The sequence below is a fragment of the Haliotis rufescens genome, unplaced genomic scaffold (assembly GCF_023055435.1).
Source record: "Haliotis rufescens isolate VD_foot unplaced genomic scaffold, xgHalRufe1.0.p SCAF_17, whole genome shotgun sequence".
Taxonomy (NCBI): domain Eukaryota; kingdom Metazoa; phylum Mollusca; class Gastropoda; order Lepetellida; family Haliotidae; genus Haliotis; species Haliotis rufescens.
This window is the reverse complement of record NW_025963857.1, coordinates 19202727-19222061: the sequence shown is the minus strand read 5'-3', so window position 1 is coordinate 19222061 and position 19335 is coordinate 19202727. Positions and strand designations below refer to the sequence as shown.

At 39.1% G+C, this 19335-nt stretch overlaps 1 protein-coding gene across 5 annotated transcripts in view; it reads right to left on the bottom strand.

Annotated features, from left to right (window-relative positions):
* Positions 1-19335, bottom strand: part of LOC124138009 (endonuclease/exonuclease/phosphatase family domain-containing protein 1-like) — a 68282-nt gene that overhangs the window by 36999 nt on the left and 11948 nt on the right. Inside the window, exon 1 of one of the 5 annotated variants that reach the window (XM_046504520.2) lies at positions 14845-14978. The exons of 2 other annotated variants lie outside the window; for them this stretch is intronic. The gene's annotated coding sequence lies outside the window, so the exon portion shown is untranslated. Of the gene's footprint in view, positions 1-10679; positions 10764-12816; positions 13064-14844; positions 14979-19335 lie in introns of those variants that run through there. 2 more of the 5 variants (XM_046504515.2, XM_046504519.2) reach the window with 2 other exon arrangements.

Below are 19335 nucleotides of genomic sequence, written 5' to 3'. Positions count from 1 at the left end.
TTGTGTGGTGTTAGGGGATACATGATTGTTGTGGGAGGTTGGGATGAGGGTGGAGGGAGGGAGATGGGGGTGGGAGTGGGGATGAGGGCGGAGGGAGGGAGATGGGGGTAGGAGAGATACATGATTGCAGTGGATGGGGTGTGGGGGGCACATGAATTTGTGTGTGTGTTTGGAGGGTGGAGGGAGGGAGTGGACGGACTGAGACACGTGATAATTGTGCCAATCAAATGCCTGGAATAACTGAAAAGCAATTGTGCACACTGTTCAAATATCATAACATTCACACCCATATGTTTTCCCCATGGGGTAATAATACTGCATTTCAAGAGAGGTTAAAATTCTCATGAATGTTCCAGCCACATCACAGCATGCCAAGTAATTGAACCTGGACCATCTGTTTAACAGGAAAGATGTACACAACAGGGGCATGATGACACCCGGTCAGCCAAGTCACTGTGCCCAGCAAATAGATCTACCTCAATTGACTCTCAAGACAAACAGCTTCTTGGGGCCTAGTCTTTCCTAGAAAACCCAATTGTATTAAGACATATTTTTCTAAAAATATTTTTTCATATAAGTCTATAAGCATGATAAGTATATGCTCAATGTCAGAACTCAGGGGACAGACAGAGGGGTCTTTAAGTCTAACCTGAGGATTTAATATTTTAAATATTCCAATCTTTTGGGGGGGGTAGACTAAGTGGTTAAAGCGTTCCCTTGTCACGCTGAAGACTTGGTTTCGATTCCCTACATGGTCACAATGTGTGAAGCCCATTTCTGGTGTTCCCCGCCATGATATTATTAGCTGGAATATTGCTAAAAGCAGCATAAAACCATACTCACTCACTCATTCTAATCGTGGGTCCCTTAGATGGTTAACATGTAACATGAAGGGTTCGGTAAACACCCCTTAACCTACTGTCGAAAACTGCTGCTTATATATAATACTTCGTCAACATGAATGTTAATCAAGGAGAGATGAAACATGACTTAGATCACACCTTGACCATGTGACCTTTGATAAGAGTAGAAATAATTGATGTTGATAAGTCTGTAAATATTTATCTTCACTGACGGGGAAAATTATCTGGTTATCTAGTGATTAGTAATTTGGTCCACATTTAGGCTGACAATGGCTTTGACCTTTTCTTGAATACAGCCAAAATATTATTTAGTGACTGCCCCTCTACTCATTAAACTAACAGTATCAAAATAACATACTAACAACTTTAAATTCACAAATAACAATTTTCATTTAGAAAATTAGTTCATTAGTGTTAGCTTTAGTTTAGTATCAGATACGGGGCGTCACGTCGAAGACCCGGGTTCGATTCCCGACATGGGTACAATGTGTGAAGCCCAATTGTGGTGTTCCCCGCCTTGATATTGCTAAAAGTGGCGTAAAACCTAACTCACTCACTCACTCACTCAGCATCAGATATATATGTACCATACTGACCCTGAATCTGTGGGCTCAAATCAGACAGGACCATAAGAGAATCAGGTGGTCACATTGTATGACCTAGCCGAGTGTGTCGTCATACCCTGATGGTGTGGATTGTTGCCCCTGATGTCAACCACAGGTTTCATGGGACAAGCTCATTATTTACACACCTGTTTTGATACAGCTGGAATATTACTAAAGGCAGGGAAGGACAACAATTTATTAACTCACAATTGTTACCATATTGTTTTTGTTTGTTTGTTGTTTAACGCCGCACTCAGAAATATTCCAGCTATATGAAGGCAGTAAGTAATTGAGGCTGGACCAGACAATCATGAACATCGATCCACGTAAATTGGCATATAATTAATGATAATGACATGCATCAATCAAGTCAGCGAGCCTGACCACCCGATCCCCTGAGTTGCCTCTTAAGACAAACAGTCGCTTTTTATGGCAAGCATGGATTGCTCAAGACAGGGGCGGTCGGGTAGCCTAGTGGTTAAAGCGTTCGCTCGTCACGCCGAAGACCCGGGTTCGATTCCCGACATGGGTACAATGTGTGAAGCCCATTTCTGGTGTCCCCCGCCGTGATATTGCTGTAATATTGCCAAAAGCGGCGTAAAACCGTATTCACTCACTCACTCACCCACTCAAGACCTATTCTACCCTGGATTCACGAGTCTGTGGCCACATTGCAGAGAGTCAGGATTCCCACAACACTGTCATATGCTGATAACTATCTAATTAAAGTGAGATGTCTAAAGTCCACAACAAGCTGTGTGTAAAATTAGACGAGTACGAACCATCCCCACATTGTCCTAGAGGCAAGTTAGGTTCCTGTTGACACTACCACGACATCCATTTATTACAGGATGTTTTTGACCTGTATAACACAGTGAGTACTGTTACCATCACCCAGCCTACTGGAAAGAAACAACCATTTGTTTGAAATTCACCTTTTTTGTAATGTTATTGAGCTCAATTATTTAAAAAAAAAATTCAACAAAAATAGGTGCTCAATTAGTTTTATAAAAAACATAAAAATAACAAACTGTTTTCTTCAGACATTTGATTGCAAAAATGAGCACATTATTCCCCTACCCCCCCACCACCAATGCAAGGCATATCTAAAAAATGTTTGATTACTTTTTACAAAATAATCCTGTCCTCCCTACCCCTCCTAATGAAAATCAAACGGTTGCTCAGTAACATGACATGGTGTTATACAGCAAATATACTTTTGCCTCTCATCTATTTTCCTGTTCCAGCCTTCAAAAGTTCATGCTAGTCCGCAAGCCGGAGACTACTAAATTGCGCTCAGGACAAGTAAAAATCCAATAATGGTAGTCCTCATTGACTGATAATATAATTCTGAACCAGTTCTCGAAGATTCAGTTTTGCGGCAAATTGGGATGGAATAAAACTGACAGAAAATGAAAACATATTTGTCTCATTCAAGCAGAACCAACTACAATCTATGATGACTCGTGAACGAAATTCTCTGGACATGCAGGAACAGTTTCTAAAAAAAACAAATTTTTAAGGCAGCTGGTCAAAAGTTGTCCTGGACACACAAAGTGAAGTGGCTAATTCAAGTCGCCAGAGACTGAGAATTTGTTCTCCATACATCAGCTGTTCTAGTTCACTCAGACTAACTGAAATTCAAGCAAAGAGACCTTTTTGTATTCAATTACTGTCATCCTATCAATAGCTCACCAGATCTCCTAATCCACATTCTAGTAAGTGAGTGAGTGAGTGAGTGAGTGAGTGAGTGAGTGAGTGAGTGAGTGAGGGAGTCAATTACTGTCATCCTATCAATAGTCTTCTAAGCTCACCAGATCTCCTGATCCACATTCTAGTGAGTGAGTGAGTGAGTGAGTGAGTGAGTGAGTGAGTGAGGGAGTCAATTACTGTCATCCTATCAATAGTCTTCTAAGGTCACCAGATCTCCTGATCCACATTCTAGTGAGTGAGTGAGTGAGTGAGTGAGTGAGTGAGTGAGTGAGTTGTGTTAACGCTGCCTTGAACAATGTTTCATTTCTATCGCAGTCTGTATTGGTGTATTGGTGTATGCCAATTATCTGGTGCTGACAAACCAAGGAAAACAAATCGGGGAGAAAGTGAGATTCAAACACAATCAATATGTCCTGGCATCACTTGCATCAGTCGAGAACCTTGCAGTTGGAGGATGAGAGAGTCAATGAGTTGGATTTAACACCACTGTTAGCAAAATCCCAGCAAAATTACGTGGAGGATGACCAGAATGAAGTGGGCAGATTTGACAACGTGGACTGAAAGATCACAAATGACAACTAAACACCCATGAGCACAGCATGCGTGTTAACAGATTTGGAGAGTCATTGGCAGTGCTCTACATTCCTTTCAGGTTGAACAGTCTGTTATATTGCATGTTGACATCACCATCACAGTAACACTATACATAGTTTGTGGCTGCCTCACAGTCGTGGGTAGGTATGTAGACTTGGGACACATTCCTTCCTTTATGGTGAAAGGTTATAATATTTACACACAGGAAAAACTTGCCGCATAATACTGAATGCACAGTTTCCATGGAAACAATGTTGCATTTACTGAAGTAAAGTATATAGAATCAAGAATATGGTTTATAATTTGAAACCTAAGCAAATCCGTTGTCATGTCAGTAATCTATTTATTAGCCTTGCTCCAAGGCTGTACTGAAAGAAAAATCCATGGATGTGTGGTAATTCTATCCTCCTAATAGAGTGAGTGAGTGAGTATGGTTTTACGCCGCTTTTAGCAATATTCCAGCAATATCACGGCGGGGGACACCAGAAATGGGCTTCACACATTGTACCCATGTCGTGAATCGAAACCAAGTCTTCAGCATGACAAGGTAACGCTTTAACCAATTAGGCTAACCTGCTGCCCCCCCACCCCCCCTCCCCTCTGTCTATCCCCTGAGTCCTGACAATAGAGTGGATACTTGTAGACTTAGAAAAATATGTTTTAATACAATTGGGTTTTCTATGCATGACGAGCGAACGCTTTAACCACTAGGCTACCCGACCGCCCCCTCCTAATAGACATTAGTCTAGATATGTGGATAGGAGTAAGGACTCCAGTCTCTTGATTAGGGACAACTTGTTCTTATTATTTACATAATCTAGAACTTATGATTAAAACTAATAATTATTGCCTTAGAGACGTATGCAAGTCTATCTATTTATGTAAATAACATGATACTGACCAAAATTAAAGTGCACATCTAGAACTGTTATAGAATATATTTTCATCATTTCCTAATATTTTATTAAATTTATACCTCAAGCATTGAATATCATTTTTCTCAAAATTACATTTATTACACATCATTTTCATTTGGTCGTAAATGTCAAATCTTAAAATCTTAGAAAACAAGCAAAATTTTGTGGCATTTCCAAGTGGAATTAACTTCATCTTATACAGCATCCCTTCAGTGCTGAATAAGGTAAAAAAGAAACATACAAATGCACATGTTGGTTCAAAATGTCTGCATCATCATGATCATAATAAGCATCATTAGCACTGTTTTACACATTCTACCAGCGGCCAACCTGACCACCCGATCCTCGAAGTCGCCATCCGGGGTAGAATAGGTCTTCAGCAACCATGCTTGTCGTAAAAGGAGACTTATTATGCTTGTCGTAAGATGGTCAGGCTAGCTGGTAGAATGTGTAAAACAGTGCTTATGATGCTTATGATGATCATGATGATGCAGACATTTTGAACCAACATGTGCAGTTGAAATGTTTCGATCGATGCTCATGATATCACTCACTGGATTGTCTGGTCCTGACTCGATTATTTACAGACCACCGTCAAATAGCTGGAATATTTCTGAGTGCGGCGTTAAACTACCAAACAAACAAACAAACAAATCGTAGTTGCCACTTACGTATAAACACGTACCAGGCTCATACGTTGCCCTACAAAGCTAAGGGTCTAGATGACCCACAATTACTAATTTCAAGGGAAAAATAAAGTACTGTATTCGACGTAATAAGCGCCCCGCTCTAATAAGCGCCCACAGCGTTATTTGCTAATATATTGGCTAGTGAACAATCCCAATTAGCACCCCTTCCAATTGATCAATGTACAAAAGACTTATTTATTCGCGTATAATACGCACTCATGTGTTATATACACCCTTAATTATGGGCAATTAAATTCAGGAAAAATATATCTGTTGCATATAAACATTTCAGGCTGTCAGCATAAACCACGAAATTTATCTTTCAACTCTCTTTTTTTTCACCAAAATAATATTCTGATAAGAGCCCCCATTTCTAATTTTGAGAGCGACCTGGGTGCTTATTACATCGAATACGGTAATCCAATAAATGGTCCAGTAAAGTAATGAAATCGGTAGTGTACTGTACTGTAAGATTTAATAATTACCTTATTGACAGGAGCTTTATATTTCTTGCAAAGAATTTGGTACAATGAATATTATTGGACGCACAATGTACTTTTTTTCTGCGTCATTCGGTACATTTGTGCCTACTTGATGCTCATTTCTGTGCCGCGTAAAACCTTGACATACCACCACATGTTACACCGATGCCTCCTTTTGAGCAGCAGGAGGACGAGGCAAGTCTACACTCTACAGGTGGTGATTATTTGTGTAATGGCATCCTCATGTATGTATGTATGTTTGCAGGAAAGTGTGCAAGATCTATTTTCAGTTTGTTACACAACAGAGGAGCTTGGCATTTCAACACAGGCTGTATTTGCCTCTCCTTCTGATGCAGACAATATGGCATCTACATGGGGATCATGGGCACTCATACCATTGCCACGAATAAAGTGTTTCACAGAAAGTATCATATATCAGATCCCAAAATGTTTGTTTTGTTTGTTGTTTAACACAGCACACAGCACTCAGCAATATTCCAGCTATATGACAGCGGTAAAAAAATAATCAAGTCATATCATTAATAATCATGAGAATTGATCTTTCCAAATGGGATACAATGACAAGTCAGCAAGCCTGATCACCCGATCCTGTTAGTCACCTCTTATGACAAGCATGGTTTGCTGAAGACCAGTTCTAACCTGAGGATCTTCATGGGGAACCGCAATCAATGACAAGCATGCATTACTTAGCTTGCATCAAGTACACTGAGACTGCTTCACCACCAGTATCAATGTACTGGGAATATATTAAAGTACAATAGGTAAAGATAAATATATATCCATGCATGGTATATGACATTTATCACACAGCAGATTCAGGGTTAGAAAGAAAATTAAAAGCTAATTACTTCCCAAGGTAAAGATAAAATGCCCCTTACATGTTTGTATTAGCCCTGGGCTAGTGGGCTTAGTGTTGAACAAAGTTCTTAATCCGCTTTGACATTATTAAACAATGTAACAACCTTTAGGGCTACTCAATGCCCCTCATCAGGGGAATACATTAGTAATTTGGTTTGTTTGTTTGTTTGTTGTTTAACGCTCAGCAATATTCCAGCTATATGACGGCGGTCTGTAAATATTCGAGTCTGGACCAGACAATCCAGTGACTGATATCACGAGCATTGATCCACGCAATTGGAATGGATGACATGCATCAATCAAGTCAGCGAGCCTGACCACCCTATCCCATGAGTCGCCTCTAACAGGATTGGGTGGTCTGAGGCTTGCTGACTTGGTTGATGCATGTCATCCATCCCAATTGCGTCAGTAAGTGTATTGAGTTAATATATATATGTACATGCATAATGACTGCATGAAGCTAAATAGATCACAAATCTATGTGTGTGTGTTGCTTCTAACATGTCTAAGTACACATGTTCTTAACGCTGCAAGCATTCATGGTGTACACACACATTACGCTACACACAAGATGTATGTCAAGGTTACGCTGCTACCTGACCCACTACTGATAATTAGTTATAGCCTAGGGTACCAAGGTGATGAATGTTTAATAAGATGATATTTTATGCATATAACTTCTCATCTTCTATCCAATCAAACTTACCGTAATAAACGTAAAATGCAAAAGAAAATTATTCATCTCTTCGTAATCACCTACACACTCATTGAGGTATTCCCGTGAAGATCAGGAGTAGAATAGGTCTTCAGTAACCCATGCTTGCCATAAAAGGCGACTATGCTTGTCGAAAGAGGCGACTAACAGGATCGGGTGGTCAGGCTCGATGACTTGGTTGATGCATGTCATTGTATCCCAATTGTGTGGATCGATGCTCATGATGTCAGTCACTGGATTGTCTGGTCCAGACGCGATTATTTACAGACCGCCGTCATACAGCTGGAATATTGCTGAGTGTGGCATAAAACAACCAACAAACAAATCTAATCTTCTAAACATGCATTTGATTTTAAACACAAACCCATGTTGTCTTGTCTATATTTTCAAACAAGCACGATGAGGGGGGCACAAATTTGAAATGAGCTATGCATGACACTGAGCATGCCGAGAGCATATCTTATAACCAGATTTTCAAGGCAGTCAATGTCACTTGCAAACCTGAGGTAATCTGAACAGGACATTGACCTCCAAAATCAGGCACCAGGCGATATGATCCAATGATTTAGCCAGAATGTAACACATGTTGCCAGTTTATCTCCCTCCTGAGACCCGGTTCTTCGGTTCACATCTATGGCACCCTTATTGATAAGCCCGGGCAAACAATCTGATTTCCTGGAGTTTACACATATGGTCTACTATTTCCCTCCTTTTTTCTTCAAAGCTTTTGGAACTGAAGTGAAGTCGTGACAAGCAATCCTAGGGCCAGACCAGTGGGATTTCTTGTTTCTTAATGTAATATTCCACATGCAAAACAAAATGCTGATAGATGTTATCTTGATTGATTTCACATAATTATACTAAAAAACATCTTCAATTAATGTTTTAACAAATATATTAAGTATTAAACAAGTTGAAAGAGCGTATTTTCAATTAAACAACACATTTAAATAAATTTCATTTAACTCTAGCCTCACAAAATACACAAGCAATAATCATGATAAATTAAATATTTGCAGACCAAACCAATCTCTTGAAGACTTTTTCCTATTAAGGAATCGCTGTCATGTATCTATGGCTGAAGCCTCCTACCTAGTTGGTTGGTTGGTTTGTTGTTTAACACCACACTCAGCAATATTCCAGCTATGTGACGGCGGCCTGTAAATATTCGAGTCTAGACCAGACAATCAAGTGATTAATATAATATCATGAGCATTGATCCACGCAATTGGGATTAATGACAATTGCATCAACAAAGTCAGCGAGCCTGATCACCCGATCCTGTTAGTCGCCTCTTACGACAAGCATAGTCGCCTTTTATGCTTGTGGTATAAGTGGCGACTAACGGGATCGGGTGGTCTATAAAATCTGTTATTACACAATATATTTTTCTCCTCTAAAATGAGGCGGTTGGATAAATAATAACCTAGTGGTTTAAGCGTTTGCTCATCACACCAACATCTTCCCGAGGCAAGAGAGTTAACTGACTTTAAAAGTCCAGTTTCCACCCTTGCCGAACTAGGCTGTTATTATGGAGTTACATTTTGGCTGGACTAACGCGTCTATGCATAGTTCAATCAAAATCGTGCACCGAAATCGAAATCCGGTTCGTAAACTATTGTGCAGATTTCTGTTGATTGCAGGATTTGCAAAACATGTGCACCGCTAACTCGTTGTCAACAGATATTTTCTAAATCTTTTCATGTTTTTAATCAAGGTGCTCACGTGATTTGATGCATTTCGCGATGTAAGACACGTTTTTTATCAAAATAAAGATCTTGATTATCGATCAGATCGTCTTGACTGGGCGCCGTCGTTTTGTTTGAAACAAATGCAAGTGATACGAGAGGTGGAATCTGATTGGTCCATAGGAGAGGCATAGAAGCCACATAACTCGTAATAGCCACTGGTGGCGCTCCGATCGAGCCCAGGAATTCCAGCCTAGTTCTGCAAGGGTGGAAACTGAACTTTTATAGTCAGTTAACTCACTTGCCTCGAGAAGATGCACACCAAGGACCCAGGTTCAATTCCCCACATGGGTACAATGTGTGAACCCCATTTCTGGTGTCCTCTGCCATATTACTGGAATATTGCTAAAAGTGGTGAAAACTATACTCACTCCTCTGAAAATATATTTTCCTGATGTTGAATTCATGTGCGGATAGAGCTGGCTATATGTCCTTTTTTATAATCTAGACTGGTTTTGGTTTCATAAAAATTACAACCATATTTCACAGCCTCACGGTCATGGTCGATGACTCCCGCCCAGCATGCACCACAAGTAATGCACTAATGAACTCTACAATGTGATACAACACACTCTCTGTTCTGAATAATCAATACATAGTTCCACAAATTGTATTAATCATCTCCACATCACTTGATCACCATACAACTACTCTGTCACACCCTACCGTTATCATCTGAAATCCACCACACTGTCTGATCATAATGGTTTTGTCCCAAAATATCATGAACAGTCAGTTGACTGTCTCATCTAACTGGTCCACTGATATTTGTTTCACATCCATTATATTTTAGTCTAACTAAAAGACATACATTATCAAAACTAACCAGACAAAAAAAGTTTTTCTACACTCATGCTTCGGAAGAGTGGTTAAAGTCACAGACTGCTGAATCAGCACATTCCTGATAATGACACGTACATACATAAACCCTTACTCCGTTTCAATCATATGCCATGTCATACTACTAAAATACTAAAAAAAGTTTTGATTATTAAAGCAGTTATTCAATCATAAACTATTCTATAAACCAGCTGTTGTCCTATTGAATAATCACTGGCCATTTTAAAACTTGGATGTTTTACAGAAAACTAGAAATCGTGCCTAAAATAATTATTAAATGCTTGTTTAATTGTGAATGTTTTTTTTTATTATTCTGTTCTCATTGACAGGGTTGCAATGGCCAGTTCTTTGTTACATTACACAAAAGACATCATGACAACTTTCATGATTGCCCCCTAAACATATTAAACATACCCACACCAAAATAAATAAAAGTGTATTAAATGCATCAAATTCAGAAATCACAACAGCAAAAATGTCTTTACTTTATGTTTTCCCTAACATTTAATATCGAACCATAATTTTTATGAAAATAATCCTTGAACAAGAAATACTAAACATCTGGCCTTATAAACAAGATAAACATAATAAACATGATCAGAATACATCAACTGCATAATGAATCTCTACTTACTGTCCTGCCAGTACATTTAAGCCAACACTAATATATTCCAACCATGCAATAGATAGTAACCACCTAGCATCGGAGGAATGACTGCCTCCCACACCAGGATCCTGTCCACATCTCACATCCTGGTGCGTCCCACGCTATCATACAATGCCACAGTCAGCAATATTGAATTGTATCACTGTGGCCAGTAAGTAACAGCCCCTGTGAAACAAGAAGAGCAGCCCCCGCACAGACAGGTTATGATGACACATAATCAGCTTGATCATTAGAGGAGTACCAATACAGTGGGGTTGAGATACGATACGTATCCCCGGTACTATGTACATGATGTATGGGTGCAAAATGATCTGTATCCTGAACCTTGCTTGTTTTTCAAAAGTTTACATTTTTTTCAGGTGAATCACAACCCTGAATCATTTGTTTATAAATTTCAGAGATCGAAGATGGCATATAGCATATATAGAACGGCAGAAACATATAGGCTACAGGACATAGAATGTTATGCTATTGATAGTCAACTGGGAAGTCAGAGAGCCTGACCACCTGCTCCTGTTAGTTGCCTGAAGACTCACGACAAGCTTAATTATAATGTAACTGGATCCAGACTTTTAACTGAGGAATCTATCTGATTATGCATCAAAAGCAGGTGTTAATTATGTCAGTCTGCCACACAACTGCCTCCGTTGTCTAGTGGTAGAGCGTCCACCTGGAGAGCAGAAGGGCCGGAGTTCGATCCCCGGCCGCATCATACCAAAAGACATTAAAAGATGGTACTTGTTGTTATCCTGCCTGGCCCTCGGCCAGGGACAAAAACAAAGACTGGTTGGCTTGGTGTCAGTATATTGTGTCTGAGTAGGTTATTCATGTTTAACTTCGGCATTATAGGTATCTTAGTGGGCTAGCACTAAAATGGCATAAGTTTGGACTAGTACATGCACATGCACACACACATGCATGCACATTGCTATATAAGTGCAATAATCTTGGGACGTGACATTCAACCCCCTTTCACCATTCACTACCATGTAAACATCACACAACCAGTGTGACTTATGGCTTAAATCATGTCAAAAACAGTAGACTTGATGCTTTTCCCAGTAGGATGCCTGCCAAGCATGAGAGTGTGTTGCCATGTGAAAACAACAACACTGCCAAAGTATTTACCCAGACAAGTCTCAGAAAATGCTGTGAGGGGCAAATTATACTGAAGTACTTGCCAAACGTAAATAGATTTCTAAACAGACATTACCTATATCTAGACATAATATTATTGTGTCAGCATTCAGGGCATTTCTCGTTTTGGATTCAGATTTCAGAGTTTTAGATTGGTTCATTTTCTAGGACATTTATTGTCATCCAAAATGTTCTGATGATTTTTTTCAAATTTAGTCATAAAAAAGATGAATGTGATTAAAAGTGTATAAAATCTTGGAAATGTCCTAATGCTATTTGTCCTCAATAGAACCACAGATCTTTAGAGTATGTCTTGTAATATTCCAGCTATATTGCGGTGCTCTATAAAGAATCGAGTATGGACCAGACAATCCAGTGATTGATATTCTGACAACGATCCATTCCAGTGGTGTATAATAACATCCCAACAACATGTCAGGGAGTTTGACCACCCCTTTTAGTCGCCTCTTAGGACCAGCATAGGTAGCTTGTTCGAGACAAATTCTAACCTGGAATCCCCACAGGGACATAGAAAGTGAAATTTCGTCAGTCTTGTCATGGCATGTCAGCGTCCATAATATGTGGCGCTGCAGCTAAGGGAAGCAACTCTTTGTAACAAACTGAATTGCAGTGCCATAAACCACCATACCACCCATTCCCACATAATCATGATTCTCATCTATCACCTCTCGCAGTGTAATTATCAAGTCACTAATTATTCACTCATTCCAAAATTTAGTCAAATCATGAAAATGATAGATATAACTTTATCTCAGCCACGGGACTGTTGAAAATATGCCATGATCCATATCTTCAGGTATATAACCTTAGAAGTCCGAACTGCAGACAATTACATTTGACCAATCGCCACGGTAACCAGACCAAACGTGAGAATATTCATTTAACACCATCACTTGACATGCCGAAAAGACCACAATCCTACACACAAAAAACACCTTCTACCCACCTCACACTCAGACCCCAGTAAATCCAAGGCTTGTGTCATCCGTCTGGCAGCTCAGAACATTCTTCCGGCCACATTCAAAGTAAGTTTTGCTGATCTCCTCTCCATATGTGGCACCGTATGGTTTACAGCAACTGTTTCGAATTACTCCCAGCATATCAGATTAAAGCCACCCCTTCCCCCACCAGTGGACAAGCCTGCCTGCTCACAGAGAGAACCCCAACAGGTGGCAACCACTGAAATGCAGTTCCCTCTGAGCTGCATTCTTGCAGTGCAGCAGTTGCCAGTCCATCACGAGGAGATAGAGTTTCCCTGCTGACTGCTTAGAATGAGATGAAGGGAATACCACGTCTGGCTTCAACACCTCCAAGACAAACATATATATATAGAACCCTGTTTTTATCAGGATTCTTGTTAGATTCCTGTCCTACAAAATGGTTAAATGACATGTATTATTTTCTGCATTTGGCTAAACTTCTTAACGGTTGAATCACAGTTCTTCACTATGGGACTGTATGGTTGGAGTGATTGAGTGAGTTTGGTTTTTCGCCACTTTAGGCAATATTCCAGCAATACAAGAAATGGGCTTTAAACATTGTACCCATGTGGGGAATAGAACCTGGACCTTCGGCGTGACGAATGAACGCTTTAAACACAAGGTTGCCCCACCGCCCCCTTATGGTCGGACATGTTGGGAGGACAATGCATTTTGTTAGACAAGAGTAAAACTTATTATGGCTATGTGATTAACTGTGATGTCTTAATTAATAAAACAAATACTGCAAATTGACAAGACATATTACTAAGAACAAGTTTTGAAATTCCTTACATCTTATTCCTTTCTTTTTTGTCAAAACCTTACAATTAGTTTGCAAGTGTATGTTTTTTCTTTTCACCAGTCTAGTCTGCAAAAATCCACATCATGACACACACAGTCAACCAGGTTACGACCCCCTTTAACCTTGGTTTAGACTTCAGGGTTCCAGAGTCGGACAAGGTACCATGGTCCAATATCCACTCCCTGCTGGTCTCATTGGGATAAATTTATTTGTCATGTTTATTATATCCTTGGCAATGACAATTACATCTATCTCTGAAACAAATCCCCTGTATATGCCGAGTGACGATAAACTGATATAATCACTCTCAAGGGAGAAATCAATATATCCACTGTCCCAAGTTCAAGGTCACTTGTCATGTCTCAAGGTCAGGATGACCAAAGAGGTGATCACTGCCACATTATGGCTCAAAAGACATCTTAAAATTGGTAAAAGTGAGTGAGTGAGTTGGGTTTAAGGGTCGATTATACACTCCATACAAGTATGAATATGTTTTTCTTCAGATTGCTTAGTAAGTATCAAATAAGTTTTACAATTTGACATATAAAACATCACGACAAATCATGTCATGATTTAATTGAAATAATGCAAACAGATGTTTGAGAATCTACGAGGAGTTATGATAAAACTGAATACGTAAGTAGCCTTAAACTTATCTGTCAGACAGTCGGGCATGTGGAGGAAATTTTCATGCAACCCGAAAGAAAAGTTAACAGCTATGGGCAGGCGGGTAGGCAGTTATTTCGGACACTGGTTTGGTCCAGAATTGGTTTCAGTAGGAGCACTTAGTTTGAGAAGTAAGGCAAAATCAGTTCTAATTATTTTTTAAATAGAATATTTAATGACAGATGTCAAATACGCTTTTGATCTCTGCCATTTGTGAACATAATATTTTGAATCAGGTAACTAGATGAGTGAGTGAGTGAGTGAGTGAGTGAGTGAGTGAGTGAGTGAGTGAGTGAGTGGTTTTACTCATCAATTAGCAATATTCCAGCTGAATATCAAGGAGGAGGCCACTCAATGAGATAAACAGTACATTTGACAACCACCATTAAATATTCTATTTAGATGTCAAATGACATGATGACACTGTCACGATGTTATCAACCTTTGATGAAATATTCTTCAGTATCATCCTGATCATTACTTAACTTGTACAAAATATTCAGGACATTTTGGATTCCAACCTTACCTGATTCTTAAAAATCGCCGTGGTCCATTTAATGCTTCACAACTTTTTTTTCTGACTGGAGAATTTACTGAATGAACCTCACATATGGCCAGCCCGGCAAAGTGTAGTCTACAGTCACTTATTCCGATCAGGTGTTTTGAGCAGTGGCCTCATGCCTTCACTATAACAACAAACCAGGGCGACATAAAAATCTCCATTCATGTTATAGTGAGGAGTACCTTTTTTAAGTTTCAACACCACAATTGAAATTCCAACAAACACACCCACAATGGACTTTGAATTATTTTTTTAAAATAGATTGCATTATAAAGAATAACTCCGCCTTATTACAGTGGCGAGCTGGACATTCACAAACACATATAATACTTGTCTATCTACTTACTTCATTACAGGCAATTCTTTTACTTGAAAATGACTATCAGCTGATGTTATCTTTTTATGTGCTATTTTTAATGTATCAATATTTGTTCTTTATTTGGATCCATTTCATGTGACATATATTCCAGCATGACATAAGCCATCAGCATGGCATGATGTGAGTTTTGAGAACACGAACAGTGTTAGAACACTTAACACTGTGTTAGACTTAGAGAGAGCATGAGTGAATTAAAACTTAACGTTGCATCATCATTATTTAAGACATAGCCCTAAGGGGGTCTTGTTGTTCTCCAGATTTACTGAACCCGTGAAGATCCGGGGTGAAATAGGTCTTCAGTAACCCAGATAAAGCTTGCCACAGAAGGCGACTAGGCTTGTCGTAAGAGGCGACTAATGGGATCCGGTGGTCTGAGGCTCGCTGACTTGGTTGATGCATGTCATCGTATCCCAGTTGTGTGGATCAATGCTCATGATGTCAATCACTGGATTGTCTGGTCCAGACTTGATTATTTACAGACTGCCTTCTAGGGCTGGGACGAGTCCAAATTTACTACCTGGGTGCCCACCCCCTTATTACCCGACCCTACGGGGTCGATTCAGAATAGTTTCTCCTGTCAAAATAAATTTAGATACACCAATCTGGTCATGCATACACTGAAGTTGACTGACGTTTATCATTATGCAAACATATAAAGTCAGAAGGAATGTGTGCAAAGTCAGAAAGAAATGTGCACATTTATCACTCATAGTGTAACCATAGAGTTAATTTTTGCCATTAAACAATATAATCATGTGACTAACCACGGGTCCGGATAGTCCTGTGGGTACCCGGGTCCTACTTAGTACCAACCCGACCCAGGTACCCGAGTTACCTGTCCCAGCCCTACTGCCTTCATATAGCTGGAATATTACCGAGTGCCGGCTTAAACAACAAACAAACAAACCAGATTTACCACTCTAGTACTTGAATCTAGGGTCTAACTGTAGCAGCTTCAACGACTGGGCCAACCAAGCCCCGAAAGAGAGAAAGATGTGCAAGGTTAAAAACTTATACTTATATGTAGATCAAGATGTTTACCAATGTGGTAAAATCCACAACAAACCAAGGATCATAGTCAATAATAATCTTAGATTCAAGCCTAACGTCAGCAGATCCTCATGGGACGAAGGGGCACAATTCTGTTTTGGGAATTCTGGCACCCCAGATCACTGGGCCAAATGTGCCTTGGAATAAATACGATTCTAGGCCGGCCGGTACTCAAGTGTACGTGACATGTCACTTATATGATTAGAGCAGCTTATGCAACAGAATGAATAAACACGCTGAGGTTAGGTGATTGGGCACAGCTGACTTAAGTGAGGACGCGCATGCATGCTCAGTCATAGCCCAATGTAAAAATGTAAGATCAGTTTTAAGCATTATATCAAAATACTATTGTCTAAATGAACATTTCCCACAATCAAATTGATAGGATTTGCCCTCTAACCTCAAATGACAGACCTGTATGTTTCAGTAATGAGTTTCATTAAGCATTCAGTAAATAAAATCGTTTAAAAAAGTAAGCTGGTAAGTGAGTATGGTTTTAAAACACTTCAATATCCAATGCCATGTCCCGACACTGGACGCCAAAGGGAGCCTCGCACATTGCGCTCAGTACCTATGTGGGGACGTTGAATGACAACATAAAGTATTTTCAACTGTGTACAAATAAAAATGATCTTTTGTATCTTTGAGTGGCAGTTTTCTCAATCCTGCCATAATATCAGGGTATGAAACTCCTAAAATTTTCAGCCAGACCACAGGACTGGCTAGCTGAAATACTTGCCAGCCCTGACCAAAACCTGCCTGCCCACCATAATCATATGTTTCTCAGGATAATTTAATTAAAACTTTAAATCGAATTCATTGAACATGAAGTAATGCAAGAAAAGAAATAGCAAACACTTTTTAGGTCTGATTTGTATTTAATATCCTAGAATACATCATATAAATAATGCTTATCATCGGGAAATATTTAGAACATTTTTAAATATGAAATATAACCCGATCGTCGGGCAGGGGGATTTGAAAATCTGGCAGCCCGAGTTGAAATCAACCCGTCTCGGACGGTCGGGCAGGCAGGTATTTCGAACACTGATAATATCCACCATTTCTTACAAACAGGGGCGATTAAATCTTGCTGCTTGAAATTCCTTGTTACCTATAACTGTAAAACAGTTGGCCAAAACATTTGTTCTTATTTCAAATTTTGGGTTTGGTGGCCACGTAAACCCACAGCTCCTGTAAATAAGTTGTCAAGAATGTCAAAATACTAATTCCTAAAAACAAGTTCAGGCTGTAGTAGACACAAAAGCTTTGAACACTGACTGTCATATCTGGAAATGGCATAGAATTTTCATACCTTAGCACTGTGCACATAAAAACAAACAGACACAAATAAACTTTACGAATCACAAATACAAGCTGGTCTATATCCAGCTCTATCCGTCATGTATAAATATGAAGAGACATCCTGTTATCACTGTTACTAGTGATAGGGGCGGCAAGTGAGTCGAAGTCACTCACTTCACGACATGGTCCTGTCAACAGGCAAGAGAAGTACTTAATCTGATTTCATGTTCGGAAATACATTTCATTATCTAGATCAGCCTTGTCATTCAGGAAAGTGGGATGATGATAAAGCCTCATTTTATCCTTCGTTCAAACTTCCTCCATTGTTATTTACCTAAGGCTATCATTTTGTACTGGTTGGACGACAGATCCAGTAACCCTATTTCCTTCAAAATTATAAGAAAAATTAATCCAAAAGACTCCAACAATAAATTGTTACAGTGACCATATTGCTTAAAAACAGTTTTATTTGGTCACTAAAGTAATTCATGGTTGAGTTAACACTTTTTAATATAGAATAACCTACTGAAATAACATGTATGTAGGTTATTGTAACATTCAATATCAGTGTTCAAAATACCTGCCTGCCCGACCGTCCAAGACGGGTTGATTTCAACTCGGGCTGCCAGATTTTCAAATCCCCCTGCCCGACGGTCGGGTTATATTTCATATGTAAAAATATTCTAAATATTTCCCGATGATAAGCATTATTTACATGATGTATTCTAGGATATTAAATACAAATCTAACCTAAAAGTGTTTGCTATTTCTTTTCTTGCATTACTTCATGTTCAATGAATTCAATTTAAAGTTTTAATTAAATTATCCTGAGAAACATATGATTATGGTGGGCAGGCAGGTTTTGGTCAGGGCTGGCAAGTATTTCAGCTAGCCAGTCCTGTGGTCTGGCTGAAATTTTTTGGAGTTTCATACCCTGATTCATATATAACATGATATAAGTCATCATGGTCATGGTTTAGTTCAATCCCAATTGCGTGGATCGATGTTCATGATGTCAATCACTGGATTGTCTGGTCCAGACTCGATTGGTTATATAACGCCGTCATATAGCTGGAATTACTGCTGAGTGCAGTGTTAAACAACAAACAAACAAACATAGTTTAGTTCATAATGTCAAAAAGCTAAATTGACTTTTGAATACGGAGTTCCACATTAGCTGCATATTTTCCTAAAATACAAAAAATAAATCACCATTTTCCAAATTTTTTTAAAACACCAATAGCATACATGGTATAACAACCCTCTGTGTAATCAGCCTGAGTGTATCCCTTTCAACTTGTGTTTATAGCTCATTCCTGATGTCTATTTACTGATTGATTTACCATGTTTACCGGCATCCCACATACATGAACTCCAGTCTACTGCTGTGAATATTGCATAAACACATGATAAACAAGGTGCTAAAATAAAATATATCACTGTTGTGAGATTGTGCGATATGTTACACACTCGGGGCAGCACACGAACTGATACAAATTAAAAGTACAGCATTTAAACATGTTAAACAGAATCATTTATTAAAATGTCAACTCATTGAAATAAACAATAGACAATAGACTGGAACCAAGGGAGTGTAAAATACATTGAATACCGTATTCGACATAATAAGTGCCCAGGGCACTCTCAAAATTAGAAATAGGGGACTCTTATTAGAATATCATTTCGGTGAAAAAAACAGAGTTGAAAGATACATTTCGTGG